The sequence below is a fragment of the Cupressus sempervirens genome, chromosome 7 (assembly GCF_028749045.1).
Source record: "Cupressus sempervirens isolate cs-2001-9-10 chromosome 7, ASM2874904v1, whole genome shotgun sequence".
In the NCBI taxonomy this organism is placed as follows: domain Eukaryota; kingdom Viridiplantae; phylum Streptophyta; class Pinopsida; order Cupressales; family Cupressaceae; genus Cupressus; species Cupressus sempervirens.
Window position 1 is genome coordinate 841014819 of NC_143124.1, and position 20825 is coordinate 841035643.

General features: G+C 35.7%; 1 protein-coding gene and 1 long non-coding RNA gene across 3 annotated transcripts in view; one reads left to right on the forward strand and one right to left on the reverse strand.

The window, feature by feature from the left end:
• The window catches only part of LOC149550015 (maltose excess protein 1-like, chloroplastic), a 73968-nt gene that overhangs the window by 6344 nt on the left and 46799 nt on the right, over nucleotides 1-20825 (forward strand). The gene's annotated exons all lie outside the window — the stretch shown is intronic.
• Nucleotides 4392-20825, reverse strand: part of LOC149550016 (uncharacterized) — a 54139-nt gene continuing 37705 nt past the window's right edge. Inside the window, exon 2 of the long non-coding RNA XR_016354162.1 lies at nucleotides 4392-4631. This is a non-coding gene — a long non-coding RNA (uncharacterized LOC149550016). The remainder of the gene's footprint in view (nucleotides 4632-20825) is intronic.

A 20825-nucleotide genomic window follows, 5' to 3' on the forward strand; every position in this document is an offset into this window, starting at 1 on the left:
GTCTGCTCGACTCATTACTCTGGATCATTGGTTTGCTCTATCATCTGCACCTTGTTAAACATTTTTTTGAGCCTGGCTATAGGAGCATTTTCATTCTAAAAAACACGGAAACTAATGATCGTCCCAATATCTTTTCAGTGACAGTTAATTCTTCAAATTTAAAGTTTGTAGCAAACTTCTTTGATTCTTTCATTTCTCCAATACACTCTTTAGCAATTCATCTTCCCACTTAGGTGTTTGATCCGCGGTCTAATTTGTGGAGTGTTTTTTTCATTTCAATATTTTCTCACAAGAGTAGCTATTACTGAACCTTTCAATCACCCTAACCCTGGGCAATTCAACCTAATTATGCTTCAATTGAGCTTCATAAAAATCTATCAATTTCTGAATTTATCTTCCCATTCTATCACTTCTCATTTTTCTCTTGCAATTTGAAAGGTTTCTTCTCCTTTGGATACCATTTTTCTTATCCATTCCTTTGTTGCAGTACTTATGTGCTTCATCCTATCAAATGACAAAACCTGATCTTGTGAGAAAGTATTGGAATTGTAGGTATCTGATGTCCTAATTGTAGCCCTGTTAGTTTCTTAAATTAACCTTGTAGTGTAGCAACATATTTCTTCAATTCTTTCTTCTAGTTCTTATCATTTTAAATTATTGCAACTAGAACAACTACAAATTGGCTTAATGCTTTGTCATTTCCTGCTCCCTGGTAAAGTATCCCAAATTAATAGTTGACACTTGGTAATCAGTAGGAGTTATTTCATGGCGATCCTCATGTATTCTCCTGATCTTGTGAGAAAGTATCAGAATTGTGGCAATCTGATCTGCTGATTGTAGTAGCCCTATTAGTTTCTTAAATTACCTTGTAGTTTAGCAACATATTTCTTCAATTCTTTCTGCTTGTTCTTATCATTTTGCATTCTTTCAACTAGAACAACTACAAATTGGCCTTAAGCTTTGTCATCTGCTGCTCCCTGGTAAAGTATCCCAAATTAATAATTGACACTAGGTAATCAATGGAGTTATTTCATGGTGATCCTTGGGTACTAATGGTATTGCAATATGTGGTACTGTTGATTCTCATGCGTTCTTTGTAATTGAAGATAAATTTGTAAGTTTCAATCCTTTACATTAAAAGCTCTTGAGATCAGTAGAAACAACTTCAATTTGCTTCGTATGCTCTATCTTATTGGTCAACAAAGCAAGGATATTGTGACCTATTCTTGTTTCTCATGGTTGTAATCTTTTTGGTGACATTCTTTGATTAGTGTCTTTTTCTCTTTACCCATTTGTTCCTCAAATGTATTCTTGTTGTAGTTCTACCATTATTGTATCTTTTGAGGCAGGGACATGTGCTTCTTGTTGCTCCATGGGTTTTGCAATTCAAATACTGACATCAAATTCTTTATTCATGTCATCTACATTTTCAGTGGTAGGCACTTCTTAGTTGATTTCATCTAGTACAACCTCTTGTAGCATAGAAGCATTTAGTTCTTGTTGCTTTGTTGGTTGTTCGTTTTGAACTCCAACATCAACTTTTTTACTAGGCATATTTACTTCTTCCAGAATGAGTGTAACTTTGCTAAATGCTCATCAATTTGTTTAGGAATTACCAATTTATTTCCTAGATTATGGATGCTATACTTGAATCAATTCCTTTTTTTGTTGGAATGTGCAATTGCCCCTCAAATGAAATGTAAAGGCATAATAGATGATTCTAGAAATTGCTGGATTACCGAATAGGTTAGGTCAAATTAATATTTAGATTTGTAAAGTTCTAGAAATCATATATGTTTAGATAGTTCTAGAAAAGTCTATTTGTATTATGTCGGTCAATTTAGATGTTTCTGGATACAATTGAAGACCTCTATAAAAGAGGCACAATGTAATGTTTTTTGATTAAGGATTAGGCAATGAAATTATTCTATAATTTATGTCAGTGCCTGTAGTGTGTATTTTTGTGTTTAATTATTATTGTGGATCCAATCCATCCACCCCCATCAGATTGGTATTAGAGCCGGAAGGACAAAATTGTTGATTAAAGAGGAAGCGATGTTTTGGTGCTGCTAAATTGTGGAGGATTGATTTTTGGTATAGAAAAGACAATTGTTTTGAAGAAGACCACACATGAAGTGTTGAGCAGCTGCGAGCAAAAAGAAAGAGGGCAAGTCGGCAAGAAAGCACATTATTGAGAACAACAAAATCAGTGGAGAAAAGGTTTTTCATGAAGATTATGAAGGAACCAAAGTGTTTGTAAAGCATGGAAGAAAGGACAGAGGAAAGAACAAAAGGTATGATCATTTGAGAAATTCTCCTATTGCCATTAAAAGAAAAAAAAGGATATGACATGGAGTCAAGTTTGATATTTATGTAGGGTTTGTTTCAAGTTGTTTGAAGATTTAATTAAAAATCTGGAAGTAAAAAGGCATTTAGAAATATCTAAAAGAAAGAGTAAGGTGTGTTAAATTGTTGATTTCAATGGGAAAAGTTGGTAGAGTTCAGAAAGAGAAGACAAATAAGTTAGAAGAAGAATTAGTGATGGTGAAGAAAGGAAATGCAAGATTATTGTGTGAAAAATATATTTTGCAAAAAGAATTGGCAAAAGTAAGAAATGAAATGGGAGAAGAAAAGTCTAAATTGTTAAATGAAATTAGTGTCTACATAGAGGAAATTGAAGAGCTGGAAAATAGGTTAAAATTTGTGGAAGAAGTACATAATTGGCAGGTGAAGGAAACATGCAAGCTTAGAGAGCAAAATCAAAAATTAGAAGAAAAGTTAAATTTGTTTGGTGATGCTGAGAAAAAGAACAAAGTTTTAGAAAGATAATGTGAAGAAATTGGAAGAGGAAAATGATATGTTAAATAAGAAATTGTCTACTCTGAAGCAAGAGAAAGAATATTTAAATGCGAAACCATTTGTATGTGATGGATCTTGTGACACAAATGATTTGAGTGATTATGGGATCGAGAAATGTGACTTTGCTAAAGTTGTTTGCAAAAAGAAGTGTAATGAAGAACATGAAAATTGTATTGATAGAACTTCTAGCTATTATAATAACAATATTGGTTTGAAGATTATGGAAAGAATGGGTTTTAAAGATTAAGGTTTAAGAAAGGATGAACAGGGATGTAAGAAATCCGATTGAAACTACAGTCAGGCCGAAATATGGTGGTCTTGGATATGATGCAAGTAGTGGAAAGATGAATAAAGGTTGAACAGAATCAATTGAAAGTATAAAGATTGTGCAATGGTCACACTGTAGCAAGAAAGGGCATACAAAGGATAGATGTTGGGATATACATCCTTGTAATATTTGTGGCTTGAAAAATCATTGTGATAAGACATGTTGGAATAGAGAGTGCAATAAAGATTTTATGGCAGGTTGTACAAAAATGGATTGTGGATGGAGCTACGAACCGAGTTGGTAGAAGTTTATAGGTATGATAAAAAGTTTATTCGGGTACAAATGTTCAAGTGTAAGAAGGAATGCAGTAGCATTGATAAACAGATTAGAGAAAGGCATCAAAGAGGCAAAAGGTTATTAGTGAGCCCTATCATTGGCATTTTTGACAGATGAGGCAAAATTATCACTGGATCTTGTGAAAAGAGGAAATCGTTTTCAGCCAATTGCTTATTAAATGTTTGTAGAAATTAAAGGTCGCAACCTTGGAAGACACTATTCATGAAGGCATTAACGGATATCAAGATTATCGGAAATTAGCTTTTGGCATCAGGCAGAAGAAAGGATTTGGATTTGTATGCAACAACATTTAAGGTTGAAATTAGGGAGTGTTGGAATGTGTAATTTCCCCTCAAATGAAATGTAAAGGCGTAATAGAGGATTCTAGAAATTGTTGGATTATCGAATAGGGTTAGGTCAAATTAATATTTAGGTTTGTAAAGTTCTAGAAGTCATATATGTTTAGATAGTTCTAGAAAAGTCTATTTGTATTATGTTGGTTAATTTAGATGTTTCCGGATACAATTGAAGACCTCTATAAAAGAGGCACAATGTAATGTTTCTTGATTAAGGATTAGGCAATGAAATTATTCTATAATTTATGTAAGTGCCTGTAGTGTGTATTTTTGTGTTTAATTATTATTGCGGATCCAATCCATCCACCCCATCATTTTTTGGTATCTTCAACAATGTTGAGGAGAATGAATTTCCTATTGCATTTTAAGTTTTAACCAATTCTTGTTGAGTATTGTTATCTATTTGACCTACTGGCTCAAACAGAAAGAGCTATACTGCTGGAAATGACTGATTATTTAAGTGTTTATGTTCAAAGCATAACATTATGCAAACACTTGGTCATTCATGTCTATAAATTGCATTTTATGATGAAAATAGAACAATATCTCATGAAGTAAAACAAGTGTCATAATTTTTTCTGAAAATTTAATTTTATTCATCAAATGTCCATAATCTTCCACATAGGCTGTGAAACTAACCAGTCATAGAAATAAACCAAAGCTTGACTTTAAATATAAATACACATGCGGAAAAGAAATATAAAGGTAAGAAGGGTCATGGGTGTCAGCCATTGCCTGGAATGACTGGCTGTGTTGCCGCTTCTCCATGCGCTTGCCCTCGTTGTCTCACATTCCATGCTGCCGCTCCAGATCTTGCAATTGTAAAAAATGAGTTAGACCGAGAAGATCTAAGCAAAGGCCAACAAACTCACCATCCTACCCTACATATGCATCTACATCCAAAATCCTAAGCTATGATTTATTTTACTAACTGGTTGTGTCATGTGCAAGAAAAGATCAATGTCATGTGGATATAATATGTGGCTCCAGCAAGGGTTCGAGCCCAGCGTATCATTGATCAACAAACTTATATCAGATAAATCAGCTAAGTGTTTAAGGGACATATTATCATTAATTTGAAACCTTACAATTGAAAAATAGTTAAAGATGCAACAATGAAGGAATAACCAGCAAGTAGAGAGGAAGTAATCATACAAAAATGATGGAACAACTGGAAGAGTAATGATGAAAATTTCACAAGGAAAAGCCATAAGTCACATTTGTTCTTCAGCTAACAACAACACTAACTACGTTGACAATTAGCAAGGGTGTTAAGAAATACAAGATGTTTTATTGATACACTTGAAATTGCCATTTGGGCCACCGACTTAAATTGAAAAGAGAGCAGAAATGAATATACAATGTGAGTAAAGGTGCAATATTTGTAAATGATTCAAACATCACTTTTAAAGGAAACAGTAAACAAGCATTTCTCACATTTTGAAAGAAGGAAAATGCAGCCTATAATTTGAGTGATACAGTTGTTAAAGACAAAGAACATAAAAGCAACAGCAAGGGAGGTATTTATAATACATTATTTCTTATTTCAAGCCCTCAGAAATGTCATTTCAAGATAACATAACAGTTACAAACTGGATAAGGTGCACAAGAAGTATAAGTGTGTAAACAAAATAGGAGCTGAAATATTGATGCACCCATTTTGAACCAAAGTGCAATGAAGATTGAGAAAACAATTTCTAAAGAACATATCTATTTTCAGCTTATAAAAGAAAGCACCAAAAGCTGTGAAGGTTAATCTAAGACTATCAGTAAGAAATAAGTAGTATGTGTAATATATGGATGGAAGGTGTTGCATATAAAAAGTGAAACAAATATGCTAAAAATCTTTTGTTGTTCCTGTTAGAAAGTGAAGGAATGGATGATATAGAAGTCAGCATGAACAATGAACACAAGAAAGAAAATGAATAGTATTATGTGTTCTTAGCAATAGAATGCTTTGCTCATAGATAAGAATTGAAGATTACTCAAACAACAAGTTTACATTTTATGAAGGTTGGAGTCCACAGAGCAACACTTCGAAAAGGAAACTTTAGCATCAATTTTAATATGAGTGATCTTTGCCTATCTGGAAATCAAAGAAATACCCAGAAATGTAAAGCAAAACACTCAGTAACATATGGGTGATTTAAGCATTTCTCCTTCAAACAAGCAAAGTTTCCTGAATGTAGTATTTCAGGTTTTGATGATAATAGTAGAAGGGACAAGCATTTGACAAAAAACAAAGACATCTCCATTCATGGTGCCCATTCCAAATGAAATAAGTAGATATTTTCAGCCATGGTCGTCATGAAATTTAATAAATCTTGCTTCAGGACCGGTTTCACAGTAAAGATGTAAACCCAGTTTGAGTTATGACCAATGTTACCTTGGCATGGGGGTATGGTAGAGCGGGGGGGGGGGGGGGGGGCGGTGTCGGGACGAGTTTTAGGTGCAGGAAAAAAGGTCCTCAATTTGGGGACAACAGGAGTGCAGTGGCGAGGGAGCGGAGGGGGGGAGGGGGGGGGGGAGTGGGGGGAGTGGGGGGAGGTTGCATAATATATATATATATATATATATATATATATATATATATATATGACTGAAAATGCTAATTATGAAATGATACTTCAATATATTATATAACATACCAAATATAGTTGAATAGAGAAAATTGAAATGCGATTCACAAACCATAAGTTCAAACTTGAAACTTGAAACTTCATGACCATTACCAATGACCTTTTAACAAATTAACTTAGTTCAAGATGCAAGATTCAAAATTCATTTTTCAAATATGATTTTATGAATATCATATATCATAAAGATGCTCATGATGACGATGAGCCGAATAGCATGAAACAATGAAATAATAATAATGTATCATAGCCATATCAAAGTGAGTACAATCAACAAAATGACAAAATGTCAATAATGAGAATGGAATCATCTCAAGTGCTCTCTAATCATCCCCTATACCAAATTCGTCATCACTGGAACTACTATACTCCTCGTGGGTAAGATCCTGATCCTCTAATGGAACACCAACTAGCCCTACATTGGCCTCTGCTACATCGTCATCCTCATCAATCTAAGACGGATCCTCTGGCTCCACATCCCATCGTACTGTAGGGCTCTCCTTGTACTCACGTGTCTTGCAATCTTTGAGCCGCAAGTAACCATGTACAATGACCAACTTCTCCGCTCTCTTAGGTAAGTTTGTTCCTCATAACAGAGTGAATGAAGCTATAGGTCAACCAATTCCTCTTTGTAGCTGAGGAGCTAGACACTTGAGATAATAAAGTTGAAAGTTACAACTTACGAGTTACAAACAAATGTTCATACAATTTGTTAAAAATGATAAATGGTAAATCAATGATCATTGAATCAATGAATCATAAATTAAAATTAGTAAAGTAGAACTCTTAAAGTTAAGATTATAAAGAGCTGGAATTAGTAATTAGTATTACAAACTTGAGAAAGCAGTGAGATGGCTAGTGAGGTGATCTTTGACTTTTGTGACCCATGACATTTCCACCACAAAATGGGATTCTTTTGTGCCATGGTTTTGAGATCCACCTTTGCAATATTCGAGTATCCTACAAGTTACAAGTTAATAACATAATATTAAAATAACTTAAATAAAGTTATAAGTAAAGTAACAATTAAAAGAACTTATAATTATAAAGAGTTTAGAGCACCGAATCAAGATTTAAGGATTACCTGAAAGACTAGCAAATTTGGACCACTCCATGCGAATCTCACTAGTAGTCTCAATATCATACATCTTGGCAATGCATCGAAAGAACCCATTCTTCACCTCATCATCCTGAAGTGGTGTGACTCTACCAGGCATAGGTATGTACCACTTTAGGTTCAATGAATAGGCAGCCATGTGCAAAGGAGTGTTCAACTTCTCCTACCTGCAGTGAATGATAGGCTTAATGTGTTCTGTATAGAATGCTAGAGTGGGGTCTCTCTCATGCACAACAACCCTCATCTGCCCAAGCATGGAATCAATGCACTCATTAATCTCTCCAAGGCTAGGTGAATCTGCATCTCCATATCTGATCACTTGAAACACTGGAGTAATGATGGAAACTATGTATTTTGCATCACTCCAAAACTGATCACTCTTCATTGTCTCCTTTACCCTCTTCCCCTACTCTGTTTTGGACTCAAGCCATTGATTCCATTCTTGTGTCATACCCATGAGTTGCAATGGCTCTTGCAACTCAATCATTCTCTCCAAGAGAATATAATATGATTGCGAAGCTCCTGAAAAGTGCATGTGATGAATGGTGATTGCAGATAAACATCTGCACCTCTCTCCCATTATTAATTGCCTTTCTAATCCACTCTATTTTTCCCATGTCTTTGAGTACATTGTTCTGGTATGCACACAACATGAAGTCCACCAAATATGCCTATAGGCTGCCTCAACAAGCCTTCCTACAGCTTTGCACACATGTGCTGCATTTGTCACAACTTGGACCACATTTTGTGGCCCAACCTCCTCAACGGCTTCCCTAAGCACATGAAACTGAAAATCAGCATCTTTATGATGCCCTGAACAATCAACTACCTTGAAAAAGTATGGGTCCTTGATGCATGTAACCATAATGTTGATGAGTGGATGATGACTAATGTCCATCCACCCATCCATGATAATGCTGAAGCCTGAATCCATCCAACATGCTTTCATCTGCTCCATCAAGATCCCAACCTTGTCATAGGCTCTATCGAACACTGTGTCCTCAACTTGTGGTCACCTAGTGGCACATATGATGGCTCTTCCTCATTCACTGCCATAGACATCATCCTCACAAAATAGGGAGATCGAGCCACATGTGTAGAGATGCCATTGGAAAAGAAGAAATCACCAACAACATCATCTAACCGGTCCCTTGCATGCACGTTAAATAAATGAGCAATGGGGTTACTACCACTTGTAGTTGCTTTTTGTTTCCCCCTATTGTTATCCCCTGTTGAACTGTGTGTAGGTGAGGAAAATGATGGTGTAGGTGACATAGTCCTTGCTCTCTGATGCAAGATACGACTAGATGTATCTCGCTGCCCCTCTAACTGTTGTATATTCTGTACCTGTTGCCTAGAAGACAAAGATCTAGGTACTGGAACATCACTATAATCAAGAATGCCCCCATAGTTTGTTCACTTCAATTCTGTATTTCACATCCACATGTTTTGACAAGAATATGCATGGGTTCACACCATAGCCACTCCAAAAAAGGTGTGCATTAACTCTTGTAATGCTGCCGAACCGTTATGTGGTACATATATTACACTTCCATTTACGTGTGCCACCACCTGAAGGTGTAGAGTGTGTAGTTTTTGTAGCAAACTATTTTAAAAGGGACTTTGGATCATAAGGACCCCTAGCATACTTTGTCAAAATCTCTGAAGGGCAATCAATAGAAGGCACCCCTGGTGCAACATAAGGAGGCTCTTCTTTAGATTAACCATTTACATCAGCCCCATGATCACTTCCCTCGAGCTTAGGCTCATAATTAGATGCACTTGCCTCAGTAATTTCTGTGTCTTCTACACTTTGGCCGGATCTAGATGCCATTTATAAAATTGCATTACACAAAATGAAAATAAAATTATAAAAATGATCATGATACATTTCAGCCCAAGTAAAAATAAGTTATACAAACTAGTTTCAGCATACTTAAAACTTAAAAGTTAAAACTTTACCATTTAATTTTAGCATTTACTATTTAAAAAATTAAAAAAGGAAGCTAAATGCTAAATACTAAATATGTTTCAGCATATGCCATATTGCCATATTTTTATTTGAAGAACAATGAAAAAATTAATACAGATAATAAAAATCATAGAACTATCAGCTATCTACTATCAACAAGATTCAAGAATGAAACATTCAAAGATTTAAGTTGAAACTGGAAAGTGAAACTGTTGATGTGAGTTTTGTACCACTACATAACATATTAATAATTGAATATCTAATATGGAGTATCAAACACACAATTCCTCTCTTGAAAAGTTAATGTTCATGGGACATGAGAATAACTCCAATGTTCCTTACACTTGTGGATACTTGTTCAGTTTTATCGATGTGATTTGCTGGTAATCATGTAGGCAGCCTTATGCTATTCATTTGAGGATGACTTGGGCTTTTGGTGAGATGGTGATGATTTTGTATGAGTGCTAGGTGATGGTGATGGTGATGGTGATGGTGGAGGATGTAGCGCCAGATAATGTTGATTGTGCGAGGAGGCAATAATGGTTCTAATGACTTCTACCTTCCTAATTTTCTCAGAGTGAAATTCAACTACCCAACTACTCGCTATTCTACTCCTACTCCTTCAACTACTCACTATTCTACTCCTACTCTCATGAATGGAAAGGTTAGCAAATGGACGGGGATCGAATCTAATGAAAGCTAACAGGTGGCCCCACCCTCACAGATGCAATGATTCAAAGGAAAAATAAACTAGTTTGCCACACAAGGCTTCCCAACAAGTCGCTAGGATGCTAGTGGTCTAGTATTGATCCCTATCAAACATTCACTAACATCACCATACAATTAGCCATCTACTTCTACTCTAACAACATGAAATGAAATCCTACTTTAATTTGAGAGATGAGAAGAACCATGCAATACACCAAAATAATCATATATATCCACCATGCAAGTCACAACAATGAATATAAAACAATTTTGATAGTATCTTGGCAACAATCCTCCAACATAACTGCCTCACAAATGTTACTCTAACTATTTGGAAGTAGAAACCATGCAATAATACCAAAGGCTCTTAATCACCATGCAAGTCACATCAATAAAAAAGAAAGCGATTTTGGCATTATCTAATGCAACAATTTTCTCCCCCCCTTACAAATGAGAGCAAATGGCTTTTTATAGATGCCAAAATTACAATCGACAGTAGAGATCAAAGGCAAAACTGACGATCCAGATTGAATCCTAGAAACTCTAATTAGGGTTGCCACCCCATCGGCCAATGAAAAGATGCCACGTTGTCAATGGACCAATAAAAAAAGTGTAAAAGTAGCAACCAATGAGAAGGCACCAAAATGACAGCCGATCATAAATAGACACTTCTCCTATTCTAGAAGAAAGAGAAATTGCCACTTGGGCTTACATTAAATGATCTTCTAATATGACTCTCCCCTTTTCTTTCTTTCTTTTAGCTAAGGCAATGAACCTAGCTAGCCTTTCCTTGACTTCCTCTATAGGAGGACAAGGTGTGTGCTTTATCTTGAGCTCTCCCGATTTCATCATGCTGTTTGTTGCTTGTAGTGTCTTCTCATGATCTTTCTCATACTCCTTTCCGATTCCAATGAAAGCATTTAGGGAGGAAAGGGTGTTCAAATGTTTCTTCTTGATGGCAACCCTTCCTAAATCATCCAATCTCGATCTGAGTCGTCTCATTGATATCTTCTTCTCTGATGTCCTCAAAATCAAGTGTTGCCCCAACGTTGCTCATCATGGTTGAAATAGAAGTGTTGAAGCTTGGGTTGTGATGTGCAACCGCCTTCTGTATATCTTTTTTGCCAAGGGGGACTGTCTTTCCTTTAGTCTGTCTTTTACCCGTATCATGTCTACTGTACCAATATTTGTGTCCATTATTCACTTCATTTTCGACAAGAAAGGTGTTTTGGGCATCATATCCTTTTTGTCTTTCTTAGTGTTTGCCCCCTTAGGATTCTTGCTTGTACTAACATCCTCCATCTCGTCGCCCTATTACGGGATGGTAAAGTGGTGGACAATTAGACTAGCAAAACCAAGGGAGGCAATCCTTAGACTAGAACGAAAGAAGGAAGTTAGCTTAAGGACCCTTTTCAACTCTAAATGATTAAAAGTCATCTCTACCAATAGCCAGATCTTGACTCTTTTGGAATTTAGGATCAGACCTTGAGAATTTCAAACCCTCTTGCAACTCAAAAATTTAAACACTTGAAACTGTCCACCATTTGTCCACAAGAATTCAAACCTTTGATCTCAATAATTTCCCAAATAAAATCGCTCAATTTAGGGCAGAAATTGCAGCTCCAACAAAAATCAGAATTTGCAAAAAAATCGCCTAACACCATGAAAATTTGTCTTTCAACAAAAAAATGCCCAAAAGAAAGAGCTAGTCTGCCCTAGGAAAATCACTTACACCTTGAAGAGGAAGAGTGAGAAGTGAGGAAATGAGAGGAAAGAGTTTCCTCTTATACCCAATTTGTTCATCCTCCCAAGCTGGCCGATTGGGACCTTGGGAGCAAAAATAAATTAATTAGTGCACAAGATATCGTCCCCAATTAAATGCTAAGCATGAAATTAACTTTGCCAAAATGAAAATTACTTTTTAAAATTGCCAATTAGTTCCAAATTGCAAAAGAAAATTAAATAATGCCTTGGGGGTGTTAAATATTTCTATTTAATGAAGATTTAGTAATTAATATGTCATTAAAATCGGATTTTGGCTAGCCAAAAGCCATTTTTCAATATTAAATCAATATTGATGGTTCTAACTTCATTATTTTCTCTTTTGGAACATGAATATAAATAGGGAATCCAAAGATTATGAAATAACTAATATTTGTTGTGATATTTTTATCAAGACTTAATAGTGTAGTCTTTGAGTCAAACTCATTGACCCAAGTCTCATGAGTAGTGATTCACACAAATCCATCTCTCATGAGAATAAATGGAACACTTAGCACTCATTGGATCTAGGTGATGCTCGCAGAGGTGAAACACTGGGACTTCCTGAGAGGTCACCCATCCCAATACTACTCCAGCTTGGGTGTGCTTAACTACGAAGTTTCCTCCATGGTTAAATCCACTCTGCTTGCAACCACATTTGCAAAACTAGGCTATGACCAACTGCCAAAGCCATCCACAGCTCTGGCAAAAATAGCAACTACCAAAAATAGACTTACTCAAAATAGTAAGTCCACAACTACGACTCCCAAATCACTTGGTTAGCTCACGAGGGTCACTATGATAAGTTAACTCTAACAACTGCACAAACTTGCCAAAACGGGGACATTACAACACATTCAAAAACAAAATAAAAATTTGAAGACAAAATATGACCTAGCTCTTTCCACTTTTGAATCTTTGATATATTCATAGATAAATGAAAACCATGGATAAATAAAGCAACAATTTGTTCAAGATGTTTGTAAAGTAAATGGGGGAATTTTTTTGAAAAGTAGTTACCTGTTTACAAAATTATCTTTCCATCATCCAAAATTGCTAGGGGTTCAAACAAGTTCAAATAGGTTCATTTTTGGTTTGCCAAGGTTCACCCTAGATGAAACAGACTCCAATTTGCAATACCTTACCGACAACCACAGCGCATTGAAATTCTACCTAGATCTATTGCAAACCAAATCCAAATACAGCCATGTAATTGGCAAACCCAACAACTTATGTTTCTAAACTAGGTTAAGCTAAGGTTTTTAGTTTCATTTCCATACTTGTGCATCTATTACTTAGCCTTTTTTGGAATTCAATTATTTTAGAAGATATCATAGAGAATTTTAAAGAAGTTTCCACAAGGTACATTCCTAAATTTGTAGAAATCAAACCCATGTGTTGGGAAAGTTGAAAGTTTTGACAACACTTTTGTAATGGGCTTCTTAGATGTGATTGGTACATAATTTCTTTCTTTCTTTGTGTTTGGTCCTGAAATGCTAGGTGTAACTTCCAGATTTTGCTTATTATGAAAAACAATACATAACAAATCTTCCAATATAACAAATATAGAGATATAATGCATAAAATAAAAAATTTCGGCCTTTATTGGATTTGATTTTCAAGCATTACAAACTGATAATAATAATAATGTAGCAGACCTGGTTATGTACTTAATACAAATAAATGTTATGCAAATCTGTTACAGTATTTACAGCCCGATTCGGAAGAGCATGAACATATGTTTGGTGCCATACTACACTCCCAAAGCCTTTGAACTGCTCCAGCTCCATCCAGTCTTTACCAGCAAGAATAGAGTACTGGATTGGTATCTCAGAAACACATGAAATGCAGGCTTTTGATCTTTCTAGACAGTCAACTGCCTGTAGAAGCTACAACAATAAACATTCATTGAATGCAAGTGCAGAGGACCACCAGAATGTAGATATAAACTCCTTAGAACTCCCCATGCAGTTTCGGCAGTCATATATTTGTTCCCCAATAAAGTATGGCCTGCATGTAGGGTTCTCTACTAGCAAGGAAGGAGCTATGAACAACCACCCCTCCATTAACAATCCTTTGATTTATCTCCAAAACTTTCCTTTTCTCTATAATGAATCAATCACTCTACCAGCGAATAACTGATGATAATTATTAAGTACCTAAATGAGAATTTGAAACGTCAGATTTTCCTTTGAAACTCAATAGAAATCCTCTTGACTGTATCTTCCAACAGCGAAGAGAATGTCAGTATATAGGGTTTTCAACCCCTTGAAGCCTAAGAATATCATCGAAGGCTAATAATATCAGTCCACCAAATAATCTCATAAATATCATTAAATTAATTTTAAACAGGCATGCTGAAAGAGAGCTCTCCAATCTCTTTTATAACACTTTCTAAAAGCTCAACCACTCACCTAGACGATCTGGGATAAACAAAATCACCTTTCTCCCCTTCCCTATAATTTTAGGATTTTTGCTTCTCACCCCCATTTTCTTGTGGATACATTTTTGGCCCCTATTTTATCGAGATTGCATTTTCTTTAAGATTTCATGCCATATAACATGATCTTTCTTCACTTAAGTCCCCAATAAGTTTTATTTCTTCTTCCAATGTATTACAGAATAAAGGGGGACATTTCATTACATATTTCCCACAAACCATAGACCATGCATCAATAAAGTTAGATAATTAAATTTAACTTCATAAAATAACTTTATTAATGCATAATAAATTACATCAATGATAAATAAATGACCTTGTTGATATTACCAATTTACCTTTGACATGTCACTACAACTGAAAGTCCAACATGCCCATAATGACTTACTATAAATAGAAAGTATGCCTGAAAATGCCTCAGATCACCTTGGAATGAACTAAACAAAAACTACCTAGGCCAAATGGCCTTAAAGTCCACTTTATGTCCTTGTTAGCCTACAAGACCAAGGAAAATAGCCTAATGACAATATTGTGTCGTGAACTCTAAAAAGGGAACATTAGAATCCGCCCTTCCCGAAATAGCTTTTCCTCAAGCAATGTCAATGTAATTCCACATTCATTGAACTAATCAAGATTATAACCAAGAATAATCCAGCCAAGAATGATCCCAGGGTCCCAAGTCATCCTACGAGATCTGTAGTACCATTTTCTAAAACACTGTCGTACAAGGTACCCAAACAAGTGATCTCTTGAAGTGCTCTTGAAAGAAGAGAAATCAAATATTGAATCAACTCTATTAAGTGCTTAGGATATTTCTCTTCAAAATAACTAATCTTTAACACCAAAGGAGTAACCTCCAATAAGCCAGCATTGGCTTCCTCATCCTCTACTACTAAACTGCAAACCCAAATGCTTCCAGGGTTCCAAATCAATCTCATAAAGGAGCCACCATGTTGACATTGCGCTGCTCTAATCACAACATGAAACATTTTATGTTGTGGCATCCTAGTAAGATCCCTAATTGCAATCTTAATAAATATCATGACCTCGGGTAACTGGAAGAAATATCTGCTCCACTCAAAACCATGATCCTCTGTATATCTCTCCATGAAGTTCCAAAAAAGAAATGGATCTATCACAAATGATATAGATTTTTCTATCACACCAAAAGCATGTACTTGTGGTGGAGAGGGATCTCATTAGTGATATAGTCGCTACACCAACACCCCCTACACGATGGAACCATATACAACCACGTATCATGTGGGATTTGCATCCACTACATACCATGTCGATAAGACAAGCCATGCAGACGAAGGGTCAAAGGACTTGAGGAACTCAAACCAATGACCTTTTCTTTGAAACCATGTAAAATCTCCTACGGTTGTAAGATCTAGCTAAAAGAAAAAGAATAAATAATTTCAGAATTAAACAAGAAAAAAAATAGAGCTACTCACAATAAAAATTAACTGATTACATTGTGCTCTTTCTCATTATTGATTAACAAAGATTATACTATGCATGTTTTATACAAATTGAAACCATCATTGACAAGAGCAAATTATGGTGAAGAGTTTCAGTTATCACAAATCATGCATGAGAAAGTGGAGTGCATCTAAACTCTATAATAGTTCCCCTTATTGGACTTAACACATAGTAACTAGCTCCGTAAATTATGGATGAGAACAAAATCTTAACATTAACACCCCCACTTAAGGCTAACTGAGAAGAATGAAAAAGTAATGAAAGAAAAGATGCAACTGAAAATCTTTTGTGACAAGAAAAGTGCAGATACCTATCAATACCTATCAAATGGTAGCCACCATATTGCTGATTGAAAAACCTTCTTTGAGACCAAGATGATTATTAGGATCAATTTGCATGAGTGCCCCCAATAACACTACTCGAAAAATGAACAGATAACAAACAAAGGCAAAAATCTATCAATCAAATTGAAGATACAATAGGCAATAATTTGCATAGCTCCCTCAAAAAGGGTATAGATGGCAAACAAAAGCAAACATCTATCATTCAGGGATGCACTTGACACATTGTACGAGTGACCCTAACGACACTACTCAACCATGTAAGAATAAATTGCTGATTGAAAATACAGGTGCCAATCATCTATAAATCTAATCAACTATGGAAGTAAAGAAGCATGTGCACAAAGAGGTATGATAGGTCCACTGAAGGAGATGTCACTAAAGAGAAAATGAATGTAAGACCCATGCAAAGAGAGCATGACCTTGACCTTTCTTTGATGTAGAATTAGGTCCAACCTATAATGCCATGACTTTTCGATGCAAGCCTTTTCTCATGGGCCTAAGAAGAATTGGTGTCTTCTATTCGAAATAATTGTATGACATAGGAAGAGAAAAGGTTGAAAAATTCATTCTTTCAAGCTCTAATCTGTTGTACCTGCAAAAAAAATGCCTCTTCTTCCAGCTCTCTAGCTCTGATAACATGTAGATTTTTTCATCACGCCAAAAACACATACTTGTGGTGGAGAGGGATCTCATTGGGGATATAGTCGCCATGCCAACAAATGAGGTACTAGTATAGATGTCTATACAAATAACCCTAAAATCAGCTTACCAAGCAATGCATCTGTAATTGACAATTGGAATCATATCACTAGCACATAACCTCCAAGTGTCAAGGTAGGAAGCTTGAGTACACGAACAAACCCAACTTACTGCAATCAACCAATTATATCTAGAAGCATAAATACTGACATCATGAAGGTACACCCATAAGCCCAACTTACTGCAATCAACCAATTATTATCTAGAAGCATGTATATGAACATCATGAAGTGACTACAATGACACAAACTCTCTGAAGTGGGAGTGAAAAATAACTGAAATATACCAAGATGATTGCCCACTGACTGAATTGAAATTTGCTAGTGTTCAAAATCAAATTGCTCCAAGATTGAGGTCAACATAAGCAATGTTGAAAATCTAGGTCAACAGTAAACAATCTAAAATCTCACCGGATACATAGAACTCATGAATATGGGAGTAATAGAAAACCCATCTTCTCCATCATCAATCCTCAACCAAGAATTGCTCATTCACTGGACTAAATAAAATGTCCTACTCATCTGCAAAAAAATATTGAACCCATATGTAATCTGATCAAAGAGTGGACAGCGGTGCTAACATTCATTATTGTAACTTCAATGCCCTCTGAAAGATGAACCATAACATAAAGAGTTTGTTGCTGTGGACCAATTCCAAAGGTAAAATGTTGAAGCTTACAACACAAACCTTCATAGGGTGAGCTCCATGAGTTTGGAAGATCTGAAATAATAACTACTGCGGTACATGATTGAAATCAGGGTAGTACAGTCTGATCTAAGTACACTACAAAGAGGACAGCAATAATACCAATGAATTCTCCAAATACATGCATGAATGTGAGCATTGCAATGTTCAAAGATAACTTAGAAGTGGCTAGACAATACCTTCAAACAATCTCAAATTGAAATTTTTACTTTCTAGACAAAAGAAATTGTACCAACTACCTTGAATGAGAGCAAACCATAAATTGAAGTGACTGATCTGCAACCAAAAAGCAAGCTCAAATCTGTAATCTTGATCCATTCTTTTCCGAATAGCACTCCCAAGATTGACCATTCATTAAGTTCTCCTATCCTTGCTTAGAATCTCTCTCCAATCCATTTGTATTACTAAATAAACCAATGGAATAATAGCATGGCTGGTAAGGAAAGTAACATTACTATGGATTCTGAAATTTAGATCGTCCCTCCTCCATAACTAACTCCAACTAGCCCCAGTAAGCTCCATTATTTCTTGTTGAGAATTGTAAGCATGTATACCCAACCATAAATAGCTTCCAACATTCCCTTGTAGCCTATACATGAAAGCATCCAAAACTAAAGTATGAGGAGCAATAGCTGTGTTCAAAACCAAACCCATAGGAAGACTACTATGATTTACAGCATCATTCAATTCAAGGGATGGATTGTCGAGTATGCAGATATCATATGTATCTCCTCCTTTCTCCATAGCTGCATATGAAACAAGATGGAAATTGGCGTTACTTCTTGCTGTTCTAGAATTTTCTGCAAGCTCAAGAACAAGTTCTAAAAATCTTTTAAAATATGAAGTGTGGAAGTCTCCAAGACTAAATATATCCTGTGAAAAAAGTGCATCTCCAACTACATATGGAAGGCATTCATTACCACTCATTAACTCAAACAAAATATGAAATGTCACACTTGCTGGCCAATCCCAAAGTTCAAGACCAAACCTCATGTCAGATTGAAGCAACTCAAAATGAATGCCAACAAATAAATAGCTCTCAATTAAAATCATTAATTTGCATACCCACGTTATCCTCCAATTCCTCATGTAGTAAAAAATAATGATGCCTCCTAGATTCATATCGCTCCAAATGCAATCATAATTTGTTTCCTTATTTGCACATTTCATATCCAGGGGTCTCCCAAGAGGGTACACAATCACCTCACAAAGCGAACTCAGATCATTAGCAGGCTGAAAATCATGTTCCAACTCAGGTTCTGAATCTTCCCCTGGATCCCATACCTTACTAGTTTCACCAAGTGCAACAATACAGCCAAAAGTTGTTCCATCATCGGGCTCAAAGTGAACTTTCATATGTCTTCTCTACACCCACCTCAAACAATGGTTTATCATTGAATACCACAAATTGATTCTTCCAATTATGTTTATGTAAATCAAGAGAACTGCTGATATGATGAATTTCAAAATCAGAGTTGTTATACCTTCATCAGTGACTCCAAGGTTGTCTCAAGTCTCTCGTGCATCCTCATTATCATTTTCGGTAGTATACTGCGGATCTACATTATCAAAGTTCATAAACTTCTTCCCAAAGCCAGCCCCATGCACAGATAAATCAGATTTTCCTTTAAGATCTTCATTGCAATCATCATTACTATCCTCCATACTTGCATTATGGTCATTTGTAATATACCTTTAGAGATCCTTTCAAAATTTGAAGTTGATTTGTAAACTTAAATTGCAAAAGACTTATTCCTATTAAAACATGCACGTAATTCTTTATTTGTTTCAATTGTACATATCAAATATGGTTTGCAAATGGGTATATCACCAATACTCTTGGTTGAATTGGATAAATGGAGAATCCAATCGATTGCCTTGATAGTAGTGGAGGGTTTTCACTGTCAACCATAAGTATGATTCTCTAAAAGATGGACATCATCCTAAGCTCCCACGAATTTACACTGTTAATTGGTTATATAAATGATATATTTCTGAGATGCAATCCTATTGCTTATACGATGTTCATCTACAGTGATCTTCTTCCTTAATATTAAATAATTCGAGGATCTCTTCTCTTCTCTCTGCTCCTTTCCTTTTCTTCCTTCCTGCATATTGTCTGTTATTCCCCAAATATCCACCAACATGGCTAGCTGATTGGTCTTCCTGTCATTTCTTATATGTTACCACTGATTCCGCTTTCTTCCCTTAGCTCGTCTTTCTAACCCTATCATGTTTTGCATGAAGCATAAGAATAAGTCCATGGTTGCAAACTCCAATCTGCCATATCACAGTCTAATCATTTTTGTACCCACTAGGATGGCAGGATACACTGCTCTGATACCATTGCAATGGGTTGTCTGGCTGGGCTTGGTACTTCAATTTTTTCTTTCTTTGTGTTTGGTTCTGAAATGCTAGGTGTAACTTCCAGATTTTTCTTATTATGAAAAACAATACATAACAAAGCTTGCAATATAACAAATATAGAGATACAGTGCATTAAAAAAACTCTTTCAGCCTTTATTGGATTTATTAATACAAATAAATATTATGCAGATTTGTTACAACATTTACAATCTGATTTGGAAGAGCATGAACATATATTTGATGCACACTACACACCCAAACCCATCAAATTGCTCCAATTCTGTCCATTCTTTACCAGCGAGAATAGAGGACTGGATTGGTATCTCTGTTGGTAAACAGATTGTTCTTTCCCTTTACTCTTTTGGATGCCCAATGTTTGTGAACAACTGATTACAACAGTCGGAAAGTTGTTACTAAGTGACTAACTTTCCTCTGAATTCTTAGGTACAGCTCCCTTTTGTGTTTGAAATCTGCAATGAATCATGTTTTATCTCTAAATCTAAAATGTGGTACGTTCTTAACCCAAGAACAGGAACGGTGAACCAAGTTAGGCCTACACAGGAACTAGCTTAGGCAAGAGTTTGAATTTTAGGATTAGGCAAGTTTATGGATTCACACATCTTATGAACCCGAAAAGTTTAAACAATTCAGCAATGTATACTATCTACAACTAAACTGATATCAGCAAGATCCTAGTTCTAAGAATGGAAAA